This window comes from Tupaia chinensis, unplaced genomic scaffold, assembly GCF_000334495.1.
Source record: "Tupaia chinensis unplaced genomic scaffold, TupChi_1.0 Scaffold000130_1, whole genome shotgun sequence".
NCBI classification, from domain to species: Eukaryota; Metazoa; Chordata; class Mammalia; order Scandentia; family Tupaiidae; genus Tupaia; species Tupaia belangeri.
The window spans coordinates 97,179-102,233 of NW_006159599.1; positions in this window are offsets into that span (position 1 = coordinate 97,179).

Consider the following 5,055-nt stretch of genomic DNA (forward strand, 5'->3'; position numbering starts at 1 on the left):
CAACAACTTATAAAAAAGATTATACATCATGATCAGGTAGGCTTTATTCCAGGAATGCAAAGTTGGTTCAACATACGCAAAACCATAAATGTAATACACCATATTAACCGGAAGAAAGATAAAAATCATATGGTCATATCGACTGACTCAAAAAATGCATTTGATAAGATACAACATCCCTTCATGATCAAGACTCTCAGCAAAATCAGTATAGGAGGGTCATTTCTCAACACAATAAAAACTATCTATGAAAAACCCATAGCAAGCATCGTCCTTCATGGAGAAAAGCTGAAAGCTTTCCTACTTAAAATGGGTACAAGACAAGGATGCCCTCTTTCTCCACTCCTTTTCAATATAGTACTGGAAGTCCTTGCCAATGCAATCAGAAAAGAGGAAAAAATAAAAGGCATTCAAATAAGAAAAGAAGAGGTGAAACTCTATTTGCAGATGACATGATTGTATACATAGAAGAATCAATGGTTTTCATGAAGAAATTTCTCGAAGTAATGCACAAATACAGTAAAGTTGCAGGATACAAAATCAATATACAGAAATCTATAGCATTTCTATATACGAACAACAGGCAGAGTGAGATAGAACTGAAATGTTTATTCTATTTACCATAGCCACAAAAAGTATAAGATACTTAGGAAAAGATCTAACCAAAGAAGTTAAAGACCTCCACAAGGAAAACTACAACAAGATAAAAAAAGAAATTGAAAATGACATAAAAAATTAGAAGGACATCTCATGTTCCTGGATTGGAAGAATTAATATAAACAAAATGGCAATTCTACCCAAATTAATCTACATATTTAATTCAATGCCAATCCATGTACCAGACACATTCTTCACAGATCTAGAAAAGACAATCATAAAATTTGTCTGGAATAATAAAAGACCCTGTATTGCCAAAGCAATTCTGGACAAGAAGAGTGAACTGTGTGGCATCTCACTCCCTGACCCAAAAATATACTACAAAGCTGTGGTAATCAAAACAGCATGGTACTGGCACAGGAATGGACATGTGGACCAATGGAACAGAGGTTTTGTCTTCTACATTTGATATTAAATCTTCTGTGTCATCTAATGTACTTTTAATACATTCAAGGGATGTTTTAATTTTTTAAATTACAATCTTCTTCTCTATTAATCCTGTTTGACTCTTTTATTGTGTCTAGTTCTTTCATTTTGTATAAGGACTTCCTCATCTCCTGGAGCTCATTGTCTCTTTTCTTTTGCTTCTCATTTAGTTTGGCCACTACAGATATTCTGAATTTCTTATCTGAAATTTCCCTGATTTTGATTGTGTTGTCTGTGGGTGATGAAGAATGGAATTTTTTTCCCTTTGGGGAGAGACATCTTGTTAGTTGTTCATATATCTTGTGCCTCTGTAATTGTTCCTATTCATCTGGTTCCTATTCATCTGGTGATCTGTACATTCCTTCCTAAATTATTTAAGGAATCTACAAACTTTCAAAGTTGTGCAGGAGTAGAAACTTGGTGGTCTCTTCTGCTCTGCCTCTCTGTTGCTTATCAGCACCCTGCACTCTTGTTACTTGTCCTTGGTGACCCAAAGTCCTCCCTGTTTCTAGAGAACAGGTCTGCCTGAAACTTAGCTGCTCAACTTCAATTCAGGAGTAAAGAAAGCATCGCACGTTGCATGCTCTCCAAAACACCAAAGTCTTGAGAGTTCAAAGATGAGTGGAAGAGGGGATGAGCCATGGATTCTGGCTGTTAGGCCGTGCAGCTGCAGGCTGCTTGATGTCAGGCAAGGCCTTTCCCTTGAACCAGTATCAGAATGGGATGGGGAGGGGCATAAGTTTGTCTTAAAGTCCTGACAAAAACTTGAAGTCCAAAAGTGAGTTTGGGAGGAGATAAACCACAGATCTGGTCACTAGGCCCTTCAGCCACAGGCATCCTGGTGTCTGGCAAAGCCCTTTGCTTGTAGCAGTATCTGGAATCTTATTTGTTTTTCAAAGAAGCTTTGTGGGGAAGGAGTGGTCACCAAAATGATAAATGAAGAAGTTGAAGAGTTGGAAGTTTTCATGAGTTAAGTTTTCAGACTGGGGGCCAGCAGGTGTTGTGGTGGTTAAGGACATTGGACTCCCACATGGCCAACTGTTGTTTGAGTCATGGCCCTAGTGGCTTGCTTTCTCCCTTTCTCTCTCTCTCTCACTCTGGTCAAACTAACTAAATAAATAAAGTTAAATAAAATAATTCTTTATTTAAAAAAAATGATGCTTGCAGATTGTCATGAGTTCTGAGTAATGGCTATCAGTGCCAGAACCTCCAGGACCGCCCTCAGAGCCCTTGTGCCTGATAAATCTTGTGCAAGACAGGCAGAGATGAATCTAATTTTCTTTCTAAAATAAACACAGTCTTTGCAGTTGGATGGAAATAAGAGCAGGTTGGAAAAAAATTCCACTATTAGTAGCAGAAACAAAAGTTTAAGCTGTGCATCTGTAATTGTTCAGGATGAATGTTATTAAGGGTTTAGTGCCTCAAAGGTAGAAAGAGTTGAAGAGGTAGCTCATCAGGATAAACCTTTTCAAATCATCAGCATATGAGGACTGACTTTGTATGCAATGGGAATATAGAATCTAGTCAAGTTTCAGTTGTGATGTTAGACAGCAAATCCAGAGTGAAAGGGGGAGAGCAGTGAACCATCTATGGAACCTTCTCTTTCCTCTACCTCAGTCACCACAACCCTGGACACCTTATTTGTTCAACTTGAAATATGATGAGTTTCAAGGATTTCTGGAGATTCTGGGCCTTTATGGCCATCTCCAGCTTGTACTTGTTTATGTGGTCTATTTGAGGAATGAAGGACTTTCAATCCGCCTTGCTACTGTCTGCATATAGTGTAGGATTTTTCTCAACAGAGATAGCAAGTGCCTCCTCAGCCAGGACATCAATCAGGACACTGAACTTAGACACTAACACTTTACATAGAGAGAAACGAGATAGGACATTCTTATGAGAGTCAGGACATTATTATGAAAAGACAAAAAGAGCAAGGGGTGATCTGGGAAGGGGTTGAAAAGGGTAGTAGTTGGCCAGAAATACTGAGCATAGGATGCCTCATAGGGAAGATGAAGTATGTGGGGAGAGAAATACCTGGCAGATGCAATGAAATAACTAGAGGTTGTTGGGAGATCAGACACATATCATTTTTGCCAATATACAATATGTTGCTGATTCTTTCATATGTCAGACTGGCCTATAAGACAATGTAAACGTGGAAAATTAGTTAAAATAAGTGTTTCTGTATTGATGTGTTTTTCTAAAATAGACACAGTTTCCGCAGTTAGAAGGAAACAAGAGCAGGTGGGAGAAACATCCGTGATTAGTGCTGGAAGCAGAGATTTGAGCCAGGCTATTGAATATTATGTTATGGATGTGGATGTCTTTCTTGTCCCCTTGTGAACTGCAGCCCTCACCATGAAGTTTTCTCAATGACCAAGCCCCCTGTATCTCCCCCACTTGCTCTTGCCTTCCCTCACTTATTCCTCCTCTTCCTCCTGAGCTATCTTACATCTTGCTTCCTCCCTACTCATTCACTATATTCCTTCTCCCTTAAGTTCCTCCTCATTCTTCCACTTCATCTCTTTTCTCTTTAGCTCTCCTTTTCTTCACTTGCTTTCTCCCTGCTCTCTCCCTTCCTAACCCACTTTCTTTTTCCCAGCTTTCCCTGTGCCCCAAGAGATATCCTTGGCCTTAGCCTTAAGAATGTTAAAGAAGAGTTCTGGAGTTTTCAGTTCACCATAAATGTAAATAAAGATAGAACGGGAAGAGAGAGAGAGGTAGGGGCACTTCTTATCAAGCCTTGGCACCATGAACATCCCTTCTGTGAGAACTAGGACACAAGTTTTCTGGCTATGTTCTGGGAAGGTTAGGAACCTTCTACTCATAGTGTTAAAAAGTATAGAAAGACTTCGAAAGGGGAAATTTGTGGGTGCTATAAGGAGAGAAGAAAGAAAGAAGCTGTTGATGAGCAGAGAAGTGGAAGAGAGTCTTGCCCTTTTGTTTCCACTAGCTTGTTTTCTGAACCTAAACCGGCCACTGCTCCTTTCTTAACCCAAATTCCCTTGTCTGTAAGACAAGACAGTAAGTTCAGTCTATGATCTGAAAATAGGGAGAGATAGAGGTCTGGGAGGAAGGCTGGGTTGGGCAGTGAGCTGTAGATAGGAAAGAATCTTTCTGTCTCTGCAGATGGGTTGGGGTTTCCTGCCTCCTTATTGTCTCTCAAAACCTAGATTTAACATCCAGAGGACAAGATATGAGAAAGTGCTTCCAGAACAGTGTTTCTTCTCACCCTTGGCTTGGCCTAGGTCACCCCTGACCAGCCTCATCTGTACATTCACATGTTTTATCTCCCACCAACAGTTCTTTCTCTCTGCTTTCCCACTATGCCAGTTTTCCCCTGTTCCTCTCTTACTGCCTTCCATCTCTAAACATCTTTATTCATCCTTAGTCATTCCTAAACTAGGACACAAAGCACAAGATTATTTTCCATCTATAATTCCCCTTTCTGTGAATTTCTTTCCTCCTTCCACCAGAGCAGGCATTCGGTTTCCCATTCCTGGTTCTCATTCATCAGGAGGTCAGATCTCTACTCCCAGACCTGCCAGGGACCAGCCTCAGCTGGAGGTGGGTTGACTCGACTGAGGCGGCACTGGAAGGAAAGGAAGACAAAGGCCTTGTGCTTTTTTCATGCACGTCCTGAGTCGGACACTCCTCTGAGATTGCTCTCTGAGGAGAGACAACTATTAGGAATCATCGTGCCTTTTTATTGAAAATGTGATACATGCAAGTAAATGGGAGAGGGACTACGTGTTCTAATTATCAATTCATAAAGTTTTAACAATAGAAACCATTCAGGGTTTGATTAAGGGAAGGTCTATTAATCATCGATAGAGTTCAACAATTTTTTGATTGATGAAAGCAGGTTCCTGGTAACTTCAAGCAGTGCAGTTTCAGGAAACAATTCCAGCAAGCAGAGTTAACTATCAGCCGATGTTCATCAGCAGCCGTCTTATGATTACTAAAATA